Raw genomic sequence first — 25,186 nt, forward strand, 5'->3', positions numbered from 1 at the left:
ATCAGTAGGAGCAGTGGACCAGCAGGGGAATCTTCACTGCATACTACCTGACTCACCACCATCCCCAATGTCTTACATGTACTGGTGGGTGCTGCCACCCAGTCTGACATGTCTTGACTCACCTTGGCATTAACCAGTGGGCATTAGTCAGCCTGATCTGCCCCAAGTCCCAGATCACACTCGTGGGTGGTGCCGCCTAGCCCAGCCCAGCCATCCCCCGTCCCTGATGTGAACTGGCTAGTGTTGCAGCCTAACCCGGTCTCTTCTACACCCAGTCCTGTTTCTCACATCTGCCAGTGGATGCTATGAACTGGCCCAGCCTGGTAGATACTGTAACCTGGCCTGGTCTGGGCTACTCCTAGCCTTGACATTCACCTGCAGAGACTACATCCTTACAGAGAAGTTGCCCATACTCCTCTGATAGGCTCACAGTCACAGATCTTGCACACCCTGGTGGTTTATTGGCCTAGCCTGCTTGGTCCAGCTCCTCTTCTGGTGGGTTTTCCTGACAAGCCTATACCCATTCTGACTCTTACTATTAGGTGCTATAGCCCAGCCATGCCTGGCCAATCCCAGACCCAGCTCTCACATGGTTCAACAGGTGTTGAGACTTAGTCCAGCCCACTCTGGCTCTTGCAAGCACCAGCAGGAGCTGGAGCCTAGTCTAGTCTGGCACATCCGAGACCTAGTCTATACCCACGCTGAAGGATGCTGCAGCCTTGTCTAGCCCAGTTCGTCGCCTCCATTCCAGCTGTTACACTCACTAGTGGGAACCACAGGCCAGCTGGAGCATCCCCTTAGCTCCTAGATGAAGTACGTTCTCACCTATAGAGCTTGTGTATCCTCGTGGCTGCTGCAACTCAGCCCAGCGCAACATAATCTATTACCCATCGTGGCCTTTGCCATCATTGCTGTAGTCTGGCCTGGCCTGGCCCACCCACTGTCCCAACTTTTGCTGGTGGTTGCTGCATCCTGTCCCTGCGCAACCTGTCCCCACTCCTGGCTTTCATGCAAACCAGTAAGTGTGATAGCCTAATGTGGCCTCCTGGCTCGTGCATATGCCAGTGTGCTACAGTTTGCTCTAACCCTACTCAAGCCCCTTCCCAATCTCCAGAGATAACCATATACTTACAAACAAGCAGCCCTGTCCAGCCTAACCAATATCCAGCCAATTCACATGCTCACCAGTGGGAGCTACAGACCTCCAGAGGAGTTCCCCAAGTCCCCCTATCAGGCCCACTCCTAATGCCAGCAGGTTCTACGCCCTTACTTGGTATAGTTTGCCATCCCCAGATCAACCTTTGTGTGTGCTAGTTGATGTTGCAGCCTGGCCTGGCTCACAACCAAGTTTTAGATGCACCTGTGGGTGCTACAGCCCTGATAATACCCAGCTTGTATCCAACACCAGTACCCCTGAGCATTGGTGAGTTCCATGATTATGCCTAGCTCAGTCCATCACCACTCCTAGCCCTCAAATGAACCAGCTGGTATAACAGACCCATAGGGTAAGCCCACAAGTCGCCTATAGAATCTTCTCCAAGAGCTGACTCTCTAACAAGTTGGTGGCTAGTGTCATGCCATGCCCAGCCTAACATGGTCCACCCCTTGCCCTGACATTCACTGGTGGATACTGTTGTTGAGACTGCCAAGCAAGCCCCACAGCCCTGGTTTTAATGTGCACTGGTAGATGGTGGTCTATACCAACAAGCCCAGCTCAGGACTCTCATGTTGGGGGTGTGTTGGTCTGGTCCTGAAAGGTACATTGGTTTCCCTCTTCTAAACCACCTGGTTTCAGTCCCCTCATTTACCTGCAACTGTAGTGGCTGGATTGGTGGAAGTTGCCCAGAAGTCGCTCCTCACCTATCACATCCTCCCTCAGCAGTCCTCCCTCCAGTACAACCTCAGATCGCCTTCTATGAGCATTCCACAGCTCCCCACGCTCGCGAGCATGCAGCCCCTGAAGTCTGGTCCTCCAGCTTGTGTCATGCCACCCTGGAGCATCGCCTGCCTGTCAGGGTCCCACAGATGCTCTGGTGCAGGTCACCAGACTGCTTTTGCCAGTGTGCTGGTATTTACCCCTAACATATCAAAAAAATAGACAACTATGCTGGCACGCTTGTATCGTTAACATAGGTTTGGCATTAGCCAAGCCCAGAACGTCCTCCAGCTTTCAGTTGCTTTTCTCCCAGCAATACAACACCTGCCTAGGTACAATAGGTACTATGTAACACCTGCCTAGGTACATTATAACTCCTGCCTACATATGGGGATCATTGGCTTTGTCTAACACATATATGTCTTGATGTCAATGTGTTTTTTTTTTTTTGCCCAAGAAATATATTATTTTCTTTTTGATTTCCTTCCCACACTTAAAAAAGTAATCATGTTGATGTTGTGACTTACTCGTAGCTCTAAAGATGTCTCATTTTTAAAAATAGATATCTGCTTTGGTTCTTTGTGGCTAAATGGGCACAACTGGAAACTATAATGCTAAGGGAAATGAGCGAATCCCAAAAGATTAGATACCACATGTTTGCCTTGATTTAACCTGTAATTTTTTGTTTGGTTGTTTGTTATTTTTTGAACCTGTCATTGATACTGTCTCAACCCAGATGTTTCGAAGAAGGGAACTTGCATTATTTTTAACATATTGTTTACCCAATACTATGTCAATTAATTCCATAATGTTGTATATTGATACTGAGGCCTTGTTGGGGCTTTTAACTGACCGGATCTTTACTCTGTTAGACCTATCTTCAGACCATAGAAGGTCTCCCCAAGAGGCCACTGAACTCATCTGGACAATAAGACGCTGAACTTTATGCTAGGCAAGTGTTTGCAAGCAATGAATCTCAACTGAACTTGAACTATGGTTATGCAACAAGGTGGAGGAATCCACCATGGGGGGAGGGGTATGGGAGGGGTGGGGGGAATCCCCAGTGCCTATAAAACTGTACTACATAATACAATGTAAGCAACAATAAAAAAAAAATAATGGTTGTACATTTTGCACAATAAAAAAAAAATAGATATCTGAAGTCATCACTTAAATAACAAATAGCTTTATTTTGATGATGTTGTCACAGGTGTTTGCATGTGTCAAAGCTCTTCAAGGGGTCTTCTCTTTTGAAAACTGACACATGTCTCTTCCCACACCTTTTGATATCTTCGGCTTGGTCAATTGAAATTGATGCATCTTTTATGTTATTAATCCAATTGTGAATTTTTGAGGCTTTTGCAACCCTCAAGTTCACTTCCAATTCCCCAAAATATTGATTTTTCTTCACTGCATATGTTATTTTCCCTAAGGTTATATTTATTCAACTATCTCGATAGATATTCATTAAACGTACCCAGAAAATGCTTTCCTTTTGTAGAAACCCTCTCCATTTTTTATGGACTAAGTTTTGAACTTTCTTTGCATATGGAGTCTATGGTTCTTTCCTCTTCCTCCCTTCCATTGAGGTCTGTGTTGACAGTGACACTGCTCAGCTTCTGGAAGAGCATCTGAGCAGTACTGCCGAAGGCAGACTTCCTTGTGCAGAGCTCGGGTGTGTGAAGGAAGCCATAGATGTACACCTGGCTTGCTGTGATGCCTTGCGGAAGTGTCTACAGTGGTCTTCACTGGGATTACAGAATGAGACAAGGCCAGCTCGAAGAGGCGTTAGATTCCTTGGGGTGAACACAGCTAGCATTTCATTACCGCCTTGGCATTTGAGGGATTTGAATAGTAACTAGCTTTGTAACATTATCAGTGAGCATCAACACATTAAAGCTATCACATGAATTCTTCATCTTTTTTGTGAACTCTATGACAGCATGCACTGATGCTTAGCACAATATATGCAAATGTGGAGACAGTGATGGCATTGCTCCATGTAAATCCAGTACAGGGCAGCAGTAAGAAAATAAAGGGTTAAAGTATTCCAGTTGCATTATCAAAGCGAGTGGGAATATTTCTCAAGATCTTCCCCTGATGAATTATTGCTATATCATTTAATATTTAAATATTTTCTTTATCTGAGCTTGGCAATGCAGTGTTTACTGTAAATTATCTTGTACAGTAGAAAAATGACAGTGAGACAGACACATGAGTTTGTAAATCATGAAAAAAAGCTTTGTAATTTACTATGTTGGCATTATTTGTGAACAATTTAGCATGAATGTAGAAGTGATTCATTTTAAATAATGTGAAGTGCTTGGAAAATTTTCAGGCATATAATAAGTTGGGTTTTTTTTTCTTTGCAAATGATAAAGATTGCTATTATCCCTTTCTTTGTCAAATCTTATTATTTTTTTAATGTCTACTGACCACTTTACCTACAACTTGTCTTTGCCTTCAGTAGTAGAGACAAACTTGCAACAGAAACGATATAAATTATCTTTCCCTGTCATATTTAAGTCCTTGAAGCAATTGGGAAAGAGGTCTATATTGCTGTTCTTCACATGAAAATATTTGACTTAAGATCTGAAAGGAGCGTCACATTGGTTTTTCTATGTCTGGCCTTCTAGTCCTTGTGTGGTGACAGCCAAAATTTCTTCACCAACATGGAGACGACCTCCTCCACTTTTACATGGCCACTGTGGCCTTTCTCTGCTCTGTCTCTTCCTGCCAAAGTCTCGTTGCCACTCACTCAGGAGAAGTATCCTACAACAGACTGTAGCCAACTTATTCTTCTCACTCCCTAAGCTGCCTGGACTTCCCTGTCTTGCCTGGTCTCTCCACCGCCTGCTCACACTATCTGCTATCAGCCGACATTTCGGAAGGCGAGGTGGGCAGTGTTTCTTCTGTTCCGGAGCAAAGGCACAACATCTGGTCTCAGCCTGTCTTCCACACGAGAGATGTCAAGAGCCTTATTCCCAACGCCTTCTTTCCCACCATTTGGAAGAAGCGATGGCAAGAAGCTCTTTAGTTTGTCTCAAACTGCTGGGTTTTTTGTTTGTTTGTTTTTTGTTTTTTTTTTTACTACAGATAGCTCCCTTCACCCTGAGTTGCAAGGCCATTTTTTTCCCCTAGAATAGCTGGAGTGGGCTACTAGTCCCTCCAGTCCAAGGTTCTTCAATTTCTTACTTGCTAAAATACAGACAAATCTGTTCATTAGATTCTAAACCATTAGAAAATGAATTACAATTATTTATGCACACTTGCCTCCCATTTACCATTAAGAAAAAGTGTGCTGTCATTGTGGGTAGCTGATGTTCTAAAGGAAAACTGAATGCAGAGCTGAGCTTTGCATGTCTAGTTATTTTTCCAAAATTTACCAATTGACTCCGTTTGTTCACTTCCATGCAGGCAGAACAGTGCAAGGAAAGGACAGGATAGTTCTAACACAGTTAGTGACAACGACAACCCTTGTTGTGGGAAACTGGAAAGAAGGGTTTCACCTTTGACATGGAGAATGTCATCTCTCTGAGAGCAGTTCTGAGAACTTTCTACACTCAACCATTGTTCTCTGAGGTTGGAGGTGAGTCTGTACTTCATGGACTTCTTGCCCTGATTCAAGTCCTTTGGATACTTTCCTGGGACCTGTGCTGACAGTTTACCTTAGGCCCTCACAGTCTTCAATGTGGATCAGAAAAATAGATCATTTAAACCAGCTCTTCAGCCACCTTATTTACATTCTATTTCCCTTCCCAAGCAGAATATCTAATCACCAAGGGCGATGACCTCAGAAACCATCAATAAGATTAGTGCACAGATATGCAGTACATAAATTCCAATTGAAACTATCAACTGAGATGGCCTTCCCCCTACCCATTTTAAACTGATGCAGCCACGAAATCCCCAGGAACAAACTAAACATTAAATATTTATATCCTGTTCATAGTATATTTGAAAGATACAATATCCAAAGCAATTGAATGAATGATCTTATTCTTAGAAGTTAAACATCTAAAATCCGTAATTCCTATGTAACATTTGAATTTCAAAGCCCACCCTCTTAAACTCCTTGCTCAGTTTACATTCAGAAACATATTTGATGATTGCATGGAGGTGTATTTTTTCATCACCCAAACAGAGCTTTACTGTTCGCTGTTGTAATGAGTGTGGTTCCGTTAGGCTCAGATTAGAGGTGGCCTAGCTCTCTTCAAAATTTCACATGTATTCATTTTATTTATTTGAAATTGGTCACATGTATGAGTGTTTGGATTATAGTTGGATATGAGTTAGAATTCCATATTCGAGTGTCTTGGTTGGATTTCCACATCTTGTTGCAATTCAACCTTACAGTTACAGCAGCCTGGGAAAAAGCAGGTGGGTCCCTGCCACCCATGTGGGTGCTTAGGGCTTCTTTTTGTCTGTACCCACCCTACCCCTGAAGGTGTGTGTAGAACAAATGGTTGCTGGGATTCCCTTTCCCTCTCTCTGTCTGTTTTCTGAATGACAATCAACCAGTTCATGATCATTTGACCCATGATCGCCAAGTTGCACTTATCTCGCAGCAATAACCCTGCAAGCACTATTTTGGGCACTATGCAATGAACAATTCTGAAGGAAAGATCTATCTGTGACTGTCGGCTCTCTAAAGCACATCAGCTGACATGCTGTCAAAGTACTGAGCCTAGAGATTGCAGTGGGCAATGTGCTTCACCAACACTTAATGGCGACGCCACTTTGAAACTAACAAGACCTTGACTCCCATTATTTCTTAATTTTCTTCTTATTTATGCACAGATAATGTACAGCAGTTATTGGGTGAAAGTGCTCAGGCCTTGCTTCCTTTTTAGAAGCAGAGGGAGAAAAAAATAAAAGAGTTCCCTACTACTAGTTCACTTTGCAAATATGAGTTAAGTACTGACCCAAAAACAGGAATAAAGAACTCAGTCCAAGTCTCCCACTGTAGCTGGTGGGGCCTAGAGTCTTCAGGCTTTAGGATTGCCTTTAGGGTCTGCAAGAACAGAAAGCTGGAACTGAGATCTGCCCCAGACGCTCTGTGTAGGACATGGACTTTTGAGTCAGTGTATATAACTAGGGGAAAGTCCCCATTTTTGTCTTTGACCAGTGTTCCTTCATTTGCTTTTCTTATAAACTTTCTTTGATAAAGTAACATTAAATAACCTGAATGTAGATTTCTTTAGGGAAAATTATTCCTGCTTGTTTTCTGTAGAGGTCATTGGCTGAGAATATGTCTGTCTTCTAACAGGTAAGTGTTTCTTTTACTGCCCAAGTAGTTTGGAGAGTTCTCAAGTGTTGTTGATTTCATTGTTCAAAAGTTGAGGAAATCCTTCCAAGGTCCATTGACTGACATAGTCCACCTTTGCTGTCAATTTTTAACTGGGAGAGTTGTCTGGTTTGTTCTGCCCATTTAGACACATACACTCTATGATCAGACCACAGATCCTGTTTTCCCTGTGATCAGAGTTTTGAGACCAGAAGGTCAGTTTTGTTGGAGGCCTTCCCAAAGAAAATTCACCAGAGGTGACACCAGACTTGATTGCCGTGTATGTCAGCCAGTGTGGGGTCCAGCTCAGTTTGTTTCCCATGTCAGCCTACAGATACACCGGTGGTTCTAATTGCCCAATCAGTTCTGCCTCCAACCCCGTATCATACACAAGCTAATAGATGCTATGACACAACCCGACCCTGCTCACCACACGCTTGGCTCTCACATGTGCCAAGGGGAACTGCAGCCTAGTTGGAGTGACCCCAGTAACTTTGACCTGGCCTTCCCCTAGACTCAGCTAAGTGTGTGTATGATACTGGTCCGGTTGGTCCTGTATCCCATTTGATTCTTGCACACATCAATGAGTACTACAGCGTAGCTCAGTCCAACCTACTCCACTATCCAGCCCTCGCTTATGGTGGCAGGTGCTCCTGCTGTCCAGGCAGGCCCACTCCCAGCAGTGTCCTCAGGAAACAATCCATACAGGGGAACATAGGATGACAACTGAATGGCCCACATCTCCAGGTACTGATGCAGTTGGGTTTCTGGAAGCAGTCCTTTCCCCTTCCCTCCTTCCTTACTCCAGAAGCAGGAAGGAAAAAAATGTCTCATCTGCCTTTCCCCATCCCTCAACCCTTCCCACCCTGATCAGCAGTCCACATCTGTCCTTCTCAACTATGTAAACATCATCAAAAATAAAATAAATAAAAGTTAAAATTTTTTATTTTACTAAAGTAACTAGATATAATGGTTTTTCATTCCAAATCTCTATGGGAATCCTCTGGGCTTCATTTCCTTCAGTTCTGTTGTGCCTGTATCTTGAAAGTTGAAATTGTGTCAACTTAGAGCATTTGCCATGAGCCACTCTCAGCATTTCCTTGTGAAGGGTATGTGTGCACATGCTGTGCTGTGGGGACCACACAGGTGCAACTTAAAGCCTTGGCCAAAACATAGTATAATGAGCCCCATCCCGCTTTGCTAATGACATTGAAATGTGTGCCTGCGGTTTTCTTGTCAGCCCCGGCAGTCACCAAGCTCCTGATGGGGACTGCTGAAAGCCCAAGCCTAACGTGCTCTTGCCACCTTTAGCAAAGGTGTAGTCATAGGCTACAAGAAGCTCCCTCCCCAAGCAAAACTAAGAACACACTGTGAGCAAGTGGTGGGTCAGGCTCGAGTCATTTCACCTGGGTCACTGCACTTGGAAGCCAGGTTCTCCACATAACAGTCCACTCAGTGATATGAGCCTTCACAAGTTTCGAGGTCAAATGTTCTGCCCTCACTCTGCAGCCTCAGCTCCCCTCCTCGCAGCTGCACCAAGAAGCCACTCTGCTTGACTGCTATCAGCTTCTGGAGATACAATATTCTTCCATGTTCTCGCCAGTACATTTTGCTTAGACTTTCAAAGTGGTTGTTTATATTAGCCAAGAGGCCAGCGCCTTGCTATGCCAGGTTGAGCTCCTGCCTGTGGTGTGGGCATCTGCTCTAGGCTCCATTTAGAGCTCTGAGAGCTCCATTTCAGATCCAGCTTCCTGCTCATGGCTGAACTGAAGATAAAACATCTCCGTCTCTCCTTCTCTCTGCAACTCGGCCTTTCAAAGAAAAACATATCAATACTTTAAAGCAGTAGCTTAGATTTGGCTGCTTTGTTGGGGGCTAGGAACCAGGGGGAGAGCCCAAGACTTGCTTTAGGTCTATCAGTTGTGCTGTTCCTTTGTTAATTGCATTTCTCATTGTTGATGTTTGCCCTTGTTCTTATTAATTGCTTCATTTCACTCCTTTATGTATTTTTTGTTATCCTTTCCCAAAATTATTTAGTTAATTGTTCATTTCTATCTTGTCATGCTTTGCATAGTACAATATATGCCAGTAGAAAATATTTTTCATTGGGAAAACCAATTTATAAAACAATATACTCTCATTTTGTAATTTCCATGAAAAGATTAAAAACCTGTCCAAAACTGAAATACTGAAAATTAGCTTGAACTGGAAAAGAAAAAAAAAATGCTACCCTGTCATTAAGGTGGCTGGGAGACAGACACAGATAAAGCCACTGGCAATGTTCACAGGGACAGGTCTCCTCCATGGTCAAAGGGCAGTTGCAAATGTGTGACAGCCCTTCTGAGATGAGCAAACTTCCCCACCGAGTATGCACTCCCTGCACACACTTTGCACGGCCTGCCTAGCCAGGACCCTCACCTGATTACAAAGTCTCCCCACTGCGTTATCCTACTGCTTTTATTGCACAGTAATACATTTGTTTTCTCAGTCTTGTTTTTAAAGATTCATTTATTTTTATTGTGAAGTCAGAGATAGAGAGGAGGAGAGACAGAGAGGAAGACCCTCCGTCAGTTGATTCACTCCCCAAGCAACCACAATGGCCGGAACTGAGCTGATCCGAAGCTCCCACATGGGTGCAGGGTCCCAAGATTTCGGGCCATCTTTGACTGCTTTCCCAGGCCATTCTCAGCCTTTTTCTTTTAAGAAGCATGAGTCTTAATTCAAATTTTAGCATCCAAAAATCTGCTTTCCAAATGCAAGCCATCGCTGGACAGAATCGGTAAGACAATCATGTCTCCTGGGTTATATTAGGATCGTATGCCTACAATTCAGATGCAGATGACACAATGCCAGTTTTCATGGAAAAGATATTTTCCAGAAGAGAACGTTTTTATAACCCGTAAGTTGCCTTTCCAGACTCCTCTCTCAGTGCCGGGTTCCTGCCGGGTCCTGGCCACCCACACCGCAGATTTGGAATCACTGATTCATGATTCTGAACTGGCCCAGGTTTAACTGTTAAAGGCATTTCAAGAGTGAACCAGCGGATGCAAGATTCTCTCTACCTCTCCAAATTTCAGATAAGATGTAAATAAATAAATGAAAGTTTGCTAAAAATAAAAGAAGCATGTTCCCTGTGCTCTGAGAATTCTGAGAAACAAGCATAAATAGTGTGTATTTCTTAACAAACTGTATTGAACTTGGGGGAATACACAGGTGGATGTGCAAGCCCAGAGGAAGCTGGTTGTAAAAAACCAGCTGAGGAGAGTTGAGTCTTCCAGTTTAGCAACCAACAGAAGCCTTTGAACATGATCAGAATAAACACTGCCAGAAGCCGCTCGTAGCCATCAAAGGCTGACGGCGAACACAGCGCGGAAATTGGGCTTCTGAGCCCCAGCTCTGCCCTCCGAACACTACTCTGTATCCGCAAAGAAAGGGCACTGCCATAACCTGGTCCTTTATTTGCCTTCTTTGTCTCCATGATCATCCTCCAAACTCTCATTTTCATCACAGTCTGTAACCTGTCATTATAAAAATTATCAAATTTGGAGTTGTACAGCCCTTAGCCAGAACCCCTGGCCAAATGCCCAAAATGAAATTGAAAAACAGAAATTCAATTTATAAAGAAAAGAAGCATATTTACTGAGCACATAGATAGTATCTGGGCTCATTTTGTATCTGCACAATTAATTCACATCAATAGTTCATCTAAAGAATAATCCTGCTCTCACTTAATGATTCATGATTATCCTATGCAATGATTTGAAAGTGGCCCCACAGTTCGTGCTTGGAATCCGATCACTGGTTTAAGAGACTGCAGAAGCAGGACTTGGGCATGTGAGTCCCAAGGTTTTGCCTCCTGAACAGAAACCAGCCGTCATAGGGCGCACTCATTTTCAGAAGATGCGTGTGCAAAGAGAGTGTGCTACGTCATGGCACCGTCTCACGCTGCTGCCTTGCCATCGGATGACACATCATGATGGCTCTTAGCAGATGTCGCTCTAAGAATCATGAACCAAGTGCAGTCACTGAGCCTGTTCTATTCTGTTATAGTACACAAAACGGATTAAGAAACGACAGTAAGAATTTTAAATACATGTTTGTTTACTTTAATTGGAAAGGCAGATCAGATTCTTGGACAGACAGAGGGAAAAATCTTTCATCCACTGGTTAACGCCCCAAATGGCTGCAACAGCCAGAGCTGAGCTGATCCGAAGCCAGGAGCCAGAAGTCAGGAGCTAGGAGTCTCTTGTGGGTCTCTCACATGGGTGCCTGCTCCTAAGGCTCTGGGCTGTCCTCAACTGCTTTTCCAGGCCACAAGCAGGGAGCTGGATGGAAAGTGGAGCAGCCAGGGCATGAACAGGCACCATATAAGGCGAGGATTTAGCCATTGAACCATCATGCTAGACACCACAGTAACAATTTATTGAATTATTTATTGATTTTTATTACAAGGTCAGATATATAGAGAAGAAAAGCAACAGACAGAAAGATCTTCCGTCCAATGATTCACCCCCCAAGTGAGTGCAATGGTTGGTGCTGTGCTGGTCCAGCAGCCAGGAGGCAGGAATTTCTTTCAGGTCTCCCACCAGGTACAGGATCCGGCTGGCAGGTGCCAGAGCTCCGTCCATGTCTCCCGCATCCGTGGCAGAGGCCAAACACTTGGGTCGTCTTCGGCTACCGTTCCAGGTACGTTGACAGGAAGTGGGATCTGCGGTGCAGTAGCCAGAACTTGAACTGGAGCCCATAGAGAATAACAGCGTCACAGCCAGAGGTTTGACCCACAGCATCACAACACCTGCACCCAGGAGGTTTCAGTGAACTGATTAAAAAATCTCAGGTGGCTCTTACAGTATTATGAATTCATAAAAATGGATAGGAAGCAAAACAGAAGAAAAGGCATGAAGAGTAAGAAGAGAAGTGGAATAGAAATATAAAATTAACCTGTCAAAGAATTTTTCATAAAAAATGGTTAGCTTACAATGGGACAAAATAACTTAGTAATAAACTGCCTGTCAAAACTCATAATGAACAGAGGAAATGCAAATAGAGTTTAAAATTGTGGACCCGGCACGGTGGCCTAGTGGCTAAAGTCCTCGCCTTGAATGTGCCAGGATCCCATATGGGCTCCAGTTCTAACCCTGGAATCTCCACTTCCCCTCCAGCTCGCTGCTTGTGGCCTGGGAATGCAGTCTAGGACAGCCCAAAGAGATGCAAATCTATCATTATGTTTGAGGAGTAACTAGAAATTAAATGTACCAGAGATGGTATATGATTGATTGAACTAGGGGACAGGAAAAGAGTCCAAATGAATTTGGTAGAGTTAAAAATAAAATAAGAATTTGGATATAGAACCTACCTAATAAGATTATAACTAACAATTCGGGAAAGGTCACAGCACACATGCCTGTTGGCTGCCTCCTAATCATGATAAAAAATGGGCCAATATTTTTTGCTAATCAATAAGAAAAATAAAGGAAAAAGTTTCTGCTAAATGGGGCCCTCTTTTTGGACTGAGCTCACTCTAAGTGGCTGAGTGTGAGTGATTTTGGCTTTTCAAGGCTAGCAAAGCTTACTACCTGTGAAAGTCAGGGACACACAATTTCCCACAGTCACTTCCGATTGTCCCAATCCAACGGAGGGTAGTTTCCTACCCAATTCTGTAGTTTCTCAGGGCCTTAAATTAAATGCCACTTAAGAGATAGGGAGGAGATTGTCAATACAAATCCTAGTAAGTAAAAACAGAGATTCTTAGGGTTTCAGATCTACATGCATAATTAACTTAATATGAAGCTTACTGAACAGAAGCAGACACGGGTCTACCTCTGCTGGAGGAAGTTGTATGACCAGGGCAATGTCAAAATATCAAAACTAATTAACTCTGTAATTGTTTGATTCTTAAAGTTGACTTCTACTAGCACCCAGTGGCAACCATGGAGTAGACCAATGGGAGTTACGGAGTAGGAAGAAAATCGCCACATGCAAGGCGATGATCAGGTGAGGAACCCACAGGGAAAGAGCCCGAGGAACCAAGGAAGCAGTGTCTGAGAATTCTTCCTCATTCCTCAAACTTTAACAACAGCACAGGTTATTCCTCCTCCATCACGGTGCCATGGATGCCATGGTCAACTTCAACACACTCACATAAACTAATGACAGCTCACTCCTCAAGTTCATGATCAACTAAACAGCAGGAAAATGTTTTAATATTCTAGTCACCTAAAGACTCTGAGAAATAATCAGGAAAAAAAGACATGAGAAAGGTTCCAAACTCAGAGAACTGAATGCATGTGTGTAAATTTTTATTTTTCTCAACTTTGTACTAAGAGCGGCAGGAAAGTAGTGATGGCAAAAACTTGAGGAGAAGCTCTGTGGTCTGGTCACAGAAATTGTAAACAGACCTTGTATTTCAAAGAATGCAGGATACTCCCAGAGCACAGAGAAGTAAAAAAAAAAAGTTCAAATGATCAATATGACCATGACCAAGTCAATTTCACCCCTAAGCTGCACTAATACAAAACAGACGCAAACAATAAAAAGATTTGAGAAACGATGATTACTTAACCACGAAGCGAGCATTACGTTAGCCCCTGAATTAGGCATGTGCAGAATGCTGCAAGCCAAAAGCAGAAAGAACTCGCAAGAACTGAGATTTAAACACTGATAAATCCCCGAATACTTATGATTGTACCAAACAGACGCAAACAAGCATAGCAAAGATCTTGAGAAGTGACCGAAATTTAAACTACCACCTACAAAATGTGAGTAGAAAACAGTGGTCTAAATATGACTGGGCTGATATCATGCCAAAAACAAAACAGGAATATTCTGGAGAGAATTCTGACAGAATCTGTCATCATCACAACAAAAACAGCCACGTGGGTTGATGTAATACAAGATTAGCCACCACACAGAAAAGTCTCAAGGGCAAAGGAAATCAATGCATTCCACCCATGAATTGGTAAGATGTTGAACTGCACTGCCAAGATTGAAGAAACTTACAAAACTGTTCCATGAGATAAACCTAAGGACACAAACCATTAATGACAAAATAAGGATTTTCAGCAAAGGAACAGAAACAAAACACATTGAAAATACAATATATAAAATAAAAAATCTCAAGAACATCTTAATACTGTAGCAGAGATAACAGAGAAAAGCACCAATGAACTGCAACACAGAAAAAAAAAGAAATTAAACAGTTTATAAACCAGCAAGATATAACAGAAACTTGGACACCTCAAGAACAATATGGGAAGATGCCATTTAAGTGCTATATTCGATTCTGAAGGAAAAGAAAATTAGGAAAATTATAACTTAAAGAAGCAATGTAGGGCCAACATTGGGTGTAGTGGGCAAAGCACCACCTGGGATGGTATCGTCTTACGGCACCAGTTCACGTCCTGGCTGTTCCACTTCTGCTACAACTTTCTGCTAATTGCCTAGGAAAAGCAGAAGACGGAGCAAGTATCTGGCCCTTGTCACTCACATGGAGATCCAGATGAAGCTTCTGGCTCCTGGTGGCTGGCTTTGATCTGGCCCAGTGCTGGCCTCTGTGGCCGAGCAGGGAACTACTGGATGGAAGATTCTTCCACTTTCCCTCTTGCTTTCTCTCTCCCTCTCTGTAACTCTGACTTGAAAAAGAAAAAACAAAATACGACCAAAAATTTGCAAATTTGGTGATGTACATTCATTTACTGGTTCAACAAATTCCATGAGTCTTTAAAAATTAAAGAAAATCTGTTTGCATTACAGTCAAATTCCCCAAACCAAACACAACACCCAGAAAAAAAACATAGCTTTCTATTCTGTGAAACAGCTCAAGAATGATCATAAATGTCTTAAACAAACACATGGAGGGAAAGAGACCGTAAAACACCCTTAAAACAAAAATAGAGATGAATTTCCATCCAAATGTCTGAGTCATCAAACATAGTTTTCAGGATTTAGTGAAAAACAATCAAAAAAAAAAAAAAAAAAAGAAAAACAATCTTGCCTACATAAGGCACCTGAGAAGCAGGCACCTGTGCCTTGCCACTCGTCAGTTCCCAGGCCAGACACATGAGCTTCTCTCCTGGCCCGTTACTGCACCTGTGGCTTCCACTCAGGTGTCATTCTTTGAAAGAGTGAAGCTGTAGAGCAGGGAGACAGTTAACCTGAACATGGATGCCCCAAAAGCAGGCGAGTGTACGGGCCGAGCGAGGTTTAACACAATTGACTTTGAAAATGTTGCTGTGCAAATGTTTATGGTGATAAGAGTAAGTCATAACAAAATAAAAGATACGCTCAAACTTTTGAGAAAATTATCATCATCATCATTAGCAATTTTAAAGCATTTTAAAAATACAGAAATAGAAAGCAAATGTAAGTAGCAGCCTTGTCATGATTCTCATTCAGACCTAGTAGAACGAAAGAAGAGAGATATTGCTAGGACGTGTGATTCAATAGAATCGGCACTTAGACTTTGTCCAAGAGATATTACTGCGTGACATAACTGGGAGCAAATGGAGACATGAAGACCTTGACCTCCATATGCTCTTTTCTTCACCTATTATGCTAGTGTTAGCATTGGCTGAGCCCAGCTAGACGCCAGGGGAGAGCGCTGGAACCTGGGCAAAGAGAAGGGTGGAAAATGGACAGAGACAGATCACGATGGGCAAGATGTGTGGTGTGCAAAGGTGAGGTGGAGAACGCGAGTGGAGGTAGCGGGAGGATGGAAGGACCCTAAACGGCTCTTGGGCGTATGGACGGTAAGTCCTGCTACGAGTAGAGGTTATTGGACTAAGATGCTCGTGATTAGTGGCTTGGGCGAAACTGAGATACCCTAGTCTGTATTTAACGCAATCACACTTGGTATATAGCATCATGGTGTAATTCTAATGATGCAAAATAATTGTACATTTAAAACAGATTCATCACGGTTTTTTAAACTGCTGATACTACGTTTCAAAATGAATTCAGATGTTTGATATATATCTATGGTTATACAAATTCACATGAGTAAATGAATGAACTTATGCATTTCTCAAGTATTTTTAAAAATATAGTTACAATTTTCCTAATGACATACATACAACCAGGCCCTCCAGTTGGACCTTCTATTTCCAGGATTAGTTCTGAATTCAGAGCTAATCTTTTTTTTTTTTTTTAAAGATTTGTTTATTTTTATTAGAAAGTCAGATACACAGAGAGGAGAAGAGACAGTGAGGAAGATCATCCGCCCAATGATTCACTCCCCAAACGGCCGGAGCTGAGCTGATTTGAAGCCAAGAGCCAGGAGCCCCTTCTGGGTCTCCCATATAGGCACAGGGTCCCAAGGCTTTGAGCTGTCCTTGACTGCTTTCCCAGGCCACAAGCAGGGAGCTGGATGGGAAGTGGAACTGCCAGGATTAGAATCGGCACCCATATGGGATCCCAGGGTGTGCAAAGCGAGGACTTTAGCCACTAGGCCATCACGCCAGACCCTAGGGCTGATCTTAACACTCGGCTCAAGTTGGCTTCTTCCTTTTGAAACTTAACGCATAGATCCCCCCTTTGAAATGACCATTTATGTATTTATGGCATGCAAAGATTAATAATATTAGGACATACTGCTTGCTATGCAATATCTCTGCCACATGATAAGGCAGATATATCAGACATGATATTTTAGAGGAACTTCTTACACTAATTTTTCCTTGATTACTGCACTTGCCTATGAAGAGAGTGGGGAATTTGTTCTCATTATCTCTGATATGTAAGAATTTAGACAGATTGGGGATAGATCAAGGATAGGGACAGTAGGAAAATTAATTGAAGGGTCCCACGGAGAATCCTGACAATTTTACTCAGATTCGATGGATTATATCTTTCCTTCAGAGCTTCTCTTGAATGTTTGATACAATGACTCTCATCTCGGTCACCCCGCCCTGCCTTCACACACCCCAGCGTTCTGTTCCTTAACGGGACTGTCCTATTTCTTATCGACCAAAATTGCAAGCCAGAGTATATTACAGTAAATATCGGTGAAACATAGCATTTCAGAATTTATTTTCCACAGTACCTCTACCCAAAGGACAAATATTAATTTTCATTGTAACACCAAGAACTGAAACGCCTATTTTCTTCTAAAATTTTCATTTGGAAGAACAAGGCTAGGTGCTTTCACAATTTCCTGTTCTTAAGGAATCAGTAATGAGCGTTTGGAATCAGCCTTCCCAGTGCACTTACATATTAGTAACATCAAAACGCTCTCTTCTTCCATTCTAATTTAACGTCCCTAGTATAAATATTACCTGCATATAAATGCTTAAATACTGAGTACTTGTACATTAGTCCTGTAACAAAGGTTCAGTTAAGTGTTTATAGCATCCTTTTATGTGACAGAGCACTCTAGATGCTGACTAAAAGACAAATTAATCATTTACAAATATAAAAGTTTTAAAAGAAAACTATGATAAGAGGAAAGCCAGTCCAGCCACCCAAGCATCGCCACTGTCCGACCTTTCTTCTTGCTGGCCGAGCTCATCACAGCTGCACAGCCCTTCGGGGCCATCAGCCCTCTCAGCTGATTGGAATGTTCTTCCAGTTACTGCTATGGGCACACATTTTCAACTCCAGGAATTTTGGTAACAATTAATGTCATTCTATCGATTGAGAAGCTTTCCCATTGTACAAATATAATTGTATTTCCTTATCTGATACAATATAGTTATGCTCCACCTGTGGTGCCTTTGTAATTAATGTTTTTTTTTTTCTGAAACAAGTAAATGTTTCCATTCAGTGAAAATTATGAAGAAGTTGATATACTTCATGGTTTCTCACCAACAAATGGAAAGTAGGTAAGCCACTCAAGTGGAGTATCATTCACTCACATGTGTGCCAGCCGTTGTGGGCTCATTTCTCTCACTGGCTTTTCCCAGGGATGAACAGGCAAAAGCAAATGAAGGACAGCCCAGTCTCCGTGTTCTCCCTGCACCAGCCCCCTGGGGAGCTCTGGGCTGGCATCTCCGTGTGTCTCTTTCCCCCGGAGTTAATGTGCAGTGAGATAGAATCAAATAGCCCTTAGTAAAATAAATGTATTGACACCTTATTCAAGTTGCTTCACCCAAATTTGACATTCTGAATTATTTTGAAAAAAAAATTCTCTGCCAAGCTTTCAGAGATAACTGAAAGAATCATATGCATAAAGCAGCAGGAGTTAAGTGGGAATTTCATTTGTAGCAACTTGGTTGCTTTCCGTTAAGTCCACCTCTTACTCTTGGGAAAGATCTGAGTTGTTTGCACATTAGCAGTAAAAAGTAAAACAAACAAACGAACAAACAAAACAAAACAAGCATTAAGACATGGAAGGCAGCGCTTGAGTCCACAACAATGACTGCTTTTTGGAGATGGGAAGCCACAGCCTTGTGTGGCAGCTAAGATGCAGGGGTGCATCCTGTGGTTAGGAGCATGCACCATCACTGAGGCTTGGCAGATTGGCCCCTTGCACTCTGACACTGCAGCGGTCAGCGCTGTGACAGTGATGTGGGTTGGTGAGGAGCCGAAGACGGATGAACAAAGACAGAAATGCTGTACTTGCTGAGACAATGCCAAAGCAGGGGATGAGTTTAAAGGCAGTGCAGTGGAAGCTGCACTGTGCTGTGCAGATGGAACAGATTGGGGTGGGTTGAGTAACAGCAGGGGGAGAAAGACCAAACTGAGGACTAAAGACAAGCAGTAAACGTAGGGAAGGAACCTTTGCTGGGAGTGGGGGAAGGGAGAGAGCGGTGACTAAGGGGCAAAATTAACGTAAGTGCAAAATTGTCAGGCACATTGGCGGGACCTCTGCACAGTGTCTTCGTTCACACACACATGGATCTGAAGGGCTTGTGGCGGCATCTAAAACCATTTGACGAATGTGTGTCTTTTCTCCAGTAGAAAGGGTCAAGAAGATACTTCTTGAAACTTTTAGGGATAGAAAAATATTTTCTGGTGGGAAACAGGCTGTTTATTTACAAATCAAACAGTACGTTGAAATAAACTGAGAACAAGAACCCCTTCCTGGGGGCTGCTGCCACGGCCTGAATTCCTCTGCCAGCATCCCTTCGGGGCACTCCACCTCTGCTCCAGCTCCCTGCCAAGAGCCTCCAAGGGCAGAGAAGGGCAGCTCATGGCCTTGGGCCCCTGTAGCTGCTTGGGAGACCCAGATGAAGCCTCTGGCTCCAAGCTTCGGACCAGCCCAGCTCTGGCTGTTGCAACCATTTGAGGAAGGAACCAGAGGTCAAAGGATCTCTGTCTTCCTCTTTGTTTCGGTAACTCCTTCTGACTTCTAAGGAAAGGGTTTTTGTTTGTTTGTTTTAGTGAGACAATTTTTTTTTCTGGAAAAAATTTTTTAAAACCCTGAAGTTTAAAAAGTGTATCTCTTCTAACACTTTGCATAAATTTACTGAATTCCCTCAAGAGTCAAAAATTCGAATCTATTTTTCATTTACTCCACACTTTTAAAGGAATTATTACTACTGTTACTTTAACCAGAGAACTTACCCAAACACCTTTTAAGTACAGCCCGCTGTCTGCTGGCAGAGTCATAACATAAGCTCCTGTCTTCCGTTGTTTTCTGAGTGGAAGGGCGTCTGTCCCGCTCCGCACGCCTCCTTCCTCACCTCCTCTCTCCCTTCCCTCTGCTCTGGCCTATCGCTTCCGTTTCTCTGCATCTTTATGTCTCTTCACTTTTTGTCTTTCATTTCCTCTTCAAGTGGCAGCTCTGTCAGGCCTGCATTCTCTGCTGTGTGAGTCTTTTCACCTCAGGAAGTCAGCTGTTACCACATGTTTTGTCAGGAATGTTTCTTTTGTAAAATGTACATTTTTGCACGCCCGAATAGTAGGATAGTAGGGCTTGCCGCTTAGGGACACTCAGTTACACAGTTTGCTATCTGACATCATAATTCTGTCCCCCCAGAAACTACGAAGATTTTTGTTTATGCTTTGACATCAAGATTTTCTGTATTTTATCAATACTACAGATATTTCATATCCCTTTTCCCTTCGCTCCCTTAAGCTCAAATTCCTTGTCATGAAATCAATAGAACTCAATAACAGCTAACAGGCTCCGGAGCAGAAGCCACGTATTCTACACAAAACTATTTACAACCAAGTCAAATCCTATTGTGTTTCGTAGTTCAAAATTTTATCTAAATGTCGTAAGCAAACATGAAATTTGTCTCAGAAGTTTTCTCATGGACATTAAATATTTCTTTTTCTTTTTTTGGTTTGGTCTACAAACTTTGCCACGCTAATACAAGCTAAATTGTCTATTGAGGATTTATTATTTTCAAGTCACTATTCCAAATAGTATATATGAATGAGTTAGAAAGGTATATCACAACACACATGTAAGTTAATGGTTGCACTAGAAAACACGAGAGCTATGCAATAAAAACTGTTTCATTATAGAAGAAAAAAAAAATATATTTTTTTACCTGAATTCACAGAGGTGTCAAAAACAATCTTAGTAAGATGCGTAGTTACAAGGGAGATGGGGCGGCCCGGCCGTCGGATCCTGCTATCACATCAGAGATCTGCTCGCTGAGCAGGCGCCTCACTTCCGAATTGCACAGACCAGGTTGACACACGCAGTTTCCATGCATTCAATTGTGATTCTTTAACCATCAAAACAGAGAATATTACATTATCTCAGGCTTAAGAGAAATGTCTTTTTCCTGTCTTAGATCTACGCAATGGTGCAAATGCAGCAGATCTGCGAACGATTGGATGCTTCATTAATAATCTTCCAATGACCAAGTTTCCCTTTCTTGGCCTCAGTGAGATGTTACACAATAAATCTGCATTTCTTTACCTTTCGGTATAAACTCAATTCAGTCAGCTATAAAAATTCAGAAAGCCTGAGCCAGACCAACCAGAACAGCATTTCCTGTTCTTGAACTTGCATGAACTACTGCTGCTGAGAGCACTGACGAGAGAAGACACTGACAAATCAAGGATTATGAAGCTGTGTTGAGAAACTGTCTGCTTCGTGACAGAACAGGGCCCTGTCTGGCCCGCATGTGCGGTAGAGCGTCTCCTATGAGCGTCCATCCAGGTGCGCTGTCACTCCTCCTTAATAGATAGTGGGTTCACCGTCAGGGCAAAAGAAAATTCCTACCATTGTCTTTTCCCACATTCATATTTTTTCTTTAAAGCCAAAGTCTGTTTGCTCTCCCTAGCACGTCCTTGCACACCCTGTGCAGCCGGCCCCTGCCGTTTGGCCTCACAGCTGTGTCTGCCTCTTTGCAGAGCTGTGTATGTTTGGGCCGGCACTGTATCTATTGTCTGTCACATCACTTGCAAACGTCAGCGTTCTGGGTGGTTTTTTCCCTTCACCTTGAAACACTGTTTATCAGATAGAATGCAATGGTTTAAATTATAGGTCACACAATTTTTGTTTATATGTGCTTTATCTTGCTTTCTTTCAATTGTTGTTTGAGCATCAGTTCAATGATTGGAACATATTATTTGCAATGGATAGACTTTAATTTTATCAAACATATTGAAAGAGATAGTTCAGTTCTCAAACTTTGTTAATTCACAAATCTTATAGGCTTATAAGCTTATAGGCTTATAAGCTTTAATTCACAAAGCTTATAGGTTGCAGAAGACTCTAAATGAGAACCAATGACAGTTATTTAATGTAGAGTAATAATGATAATAATGTAGAGTAATAATCAACTATAATATTAAAACTGTTACCTATTACACTAATTGATAAGTATTATATAATATTAGAAGACAGTTTTAAAATAACTGTAAGTGCACTAGATTAAGAACTTATTCAATTAACCATTTTTTAAAAGATTTATTTATTTGTTTAGTTAGTTCCAAGGCAGAGTTACAGAAATAGGAGAAACAGAGAGAGGGTTTCTAGCTGGTTCCTTCTTTAAGTGGTTTGGATGGCCAGCGCAAGGAGATTCACCCAGGTCTCTTCTGGGCTTGCAGTGGCTGTCCTGCTCGGGCTGTCCTTTACTGCTTTCACAGGAGTATTAGCAGGAACCTAGGTCAAAAGTGGAGCAACTAGAACTCAAACTGGCCTCTATATAAGATGGTGGTGTCACAGGTAGTGGCTTAACCTGATATGCCACAATGTAGATTAGTAAAGTATGTCCTTTGCCTAACTATTAGGTTCAAATAAACAAGTTGTACATATAAAAGTCCTCTCTCGCTGCAGCTGAAAATTGATATTTATGAGAAAAGCAGTGATTTATGATGTAATGTTCTAAGAAATTTGCAGAAGATAAACTGCCCATCTCTGCCAAAAAATGTAATGCACGCAAAAGCTACCATCACTGTATTACGTAAACCATGGGATAAATATTGTGTACGTGCATCATATTACCTAATACCCACGGACGTCTCTGAAGTTCACGGAATCTCACATATTTTTTTCTTTTCTAATGTCCTTGTTATTTCTAAAATAAGTGAGTTTTCAGAGATGAAATATGAGTGGCAGAGATGAACGATGTTTACAAAGAGAGAGAAGAAACTGACCATGACAGGAGAAAGCAGAGAAGCCCTTTGAAGGAGCTAGCAGAGACAGGAGTGTTAGAAAGCTCCTCGCAGCCAAGACAACCCTACAGATGCAGTGTGAGCCAAGCCCTGACGTGAAGTCGGCCCTCGGGGGTGGCGGGGCGCCGAGAGGGGCTGCCATCTGTCATTCTCGGCCAGTGCTCCGCTTGCTCACTGAGAAACAACCTGCCCTGATGTTCTGTAATATCGTTCCACTGTAGAAAAATCTCTAGATTCAAGTAAAGGACCATAGCCAAACTGTTACACGCTTTATGTAATCAAACTTCTTCAGCTGAAAACCAACTCCAGCTTTCCATTTCTATGTTTCTTGATATGTATGTCCTGTTAGTATGTAAACCAGCATTGTACATTAATGCCAATGCCAGCTGATTAACACAGGGTTTTCAATTCCGAATGGAGTTTCATCAGCTAACATTGGTTATGGATAATCTATTTATTGATTTTTTAAAAATTTATTTATATACTTGAAAGAATCTCACACACACACACACACACACACACAGAGAGAGAGAGAGAGAGAGAGAGAGAGAGAGAGAGAGAGAGAGAAGTCTTCCATCTCCTGGTTCATTCTCGAGATGGCCACAATGGCCTGAGTTTGAAGCCAGGAGGAGTCTGGCGCTTCTTGCAGGAAGGAGCCTGGTGCTTCTTGTAGGAAGATGCAGGGGCCCAAGGCCTTGAGCCATCATTGCTGCTTTTCCTAACCATAAGCATAGAGCTATATTGGAAGTGGAGCAGCTGGGACTCCAACAAATGCCTATGTGGGATATCAAAGCCACAGGTAGCAACTTTACCTACTATACCAAAGTGCTAGTGCCTACGGGCTTAAACAGATCCTAACATTGGGGGCAGGCATTGTGGCTGAGCAGATAAAGCTACCATTTGGGTAGCCAGCATTCCACATTCCAGTTTGTGTCCTGGCAGCTCCACGTCTGATCCAGCTCCTTGCTAACAGGACAGGCAACCGAAGACAGCCCAAGCGTTTGGGTCCCTGGACATGGAACCTGGCTTCACCCTGACCCAGCACTGGCTGTGGTGGCCATCTTGGGAATGATCCAAAGGACCGAAGAGCTCTGTTTCCTCTCTAAGTACAAGCAAGCAAGCAAACAAAAGCAGTACTGGTTTAGTGGGAAGATCACAGACCACCAGAGCCTGGCTCACGGCTGAGCTTCTGCCCTTAAGGACGATGCCAACCTCGTGGATGCCTCTCCAAGGATGGCTCACTCACCTCAAAGGTAAACACTATGAACATAGATCTGTCAATATGTCTTCCTATTGCTTAACATTTAAAAATATGCAAACTGTAAGGAAAAATTGATAAACAAAATTTACATGTGTGTCATGGGATACCAGTCAGCAATGAAAAACAGAAAGTCCTGTGTTTGCAGCAGTGTAGATGAACACAGCATCCCTATAGCATCCCTCATGCTAAGTCAGATCAACCAGAAAGACAGCGATCAGACCATCTCCCCATTCGCTGGAATCTAAAACACTTGGCCTTATGGAAACTGGAGAAGAATGGTTATGAGATGTGGAGAGATGCAGAGGAAATGGAGACTGGGGACAGGCCAGCCAACAGGTACACGTCCCAGTTGGAGAGAGGGAATGAGTGCTGGCGTCCTTCTTCACGCACTTGCCCCTCATCACACCACTGGTTAAACACACGCGGGATTTCAGGAGAAATCATTAGGAATCCTCCTTTGCAGTCTTGACCTGGCCCATTCTGACTTTGTGTTCTAAAAATTCTTTAAAGGACCCTCCTAGCATTTTAGTTACTGTAAAATATTTTATTCAGTATTTATTGCTGACTGAATCACCAGCATGCTCAATTCTTTAGGGACTAATTTTTAACTTTTATTTTTTCATGATTTTATGAAATATGAGGAGATTTCAGAATCTTCACAGAAAGTAGAATAAACAGATAAGTTTATTTTAGAGCAAAACTACGTGTAGTATGAATTCCTCATAAACTTTTTGAGGTATTCTTATTTGTATATATAGGCAATATTTATGCTAAAATTTTATGTAACGTGTCAGAGAAAGTGCCACACAAGTGTTAACTAGATACAAGATGTTAAAAATTAAAAAGCGTTCAGCTAAAAATAAAACTTATATTTGGAGGGGCAGGGACAGAGGAATGAAAGTTGTTTAACTGTTAATAAGAGTAGTGATTTTAAAAAAAAGGTGAGAGAAGATGGAAATAAATGAAGTTATCGTATTGAAGCCGAAGGAAATAGGAGGAAATATTTGTTTTAATTGGATGTGGCACTGTATTATTTCTGGCAAGTTATTTGTGTATGTTTCCCGAGATAAAAGAAAGTATCCATTACTAGAACACTTAGAACTTCTGAATCAGTAGGAAAAAAAATGGAATAAATAAAACATAGGTCAAAGTATAAAGAATCTGAGAAGTGTGTAATGTAAAAGAAAAGCTATTCTAGCCGTCATTTTACAAGCACAAGTTAAATCAATTGCTTTATTTATAAGTG

Source organism: Ochotona curzoniae, unplaced genomic scaffold (assembly GCF_017591425.1).
Source record: "Ochotona curzoniae isolate NIBS_2020 unplaced genomic scaffold, NIBS_Ocur_1.0 contig_43, whole genome shotgun sequence".
Classification (NCBI taxonomy): Eukaryota; Metazoa; Chordata; class Mammalia; order Lagomorpha; family Ochotonidae; genus Ochotona; species Ochotona curzoniae.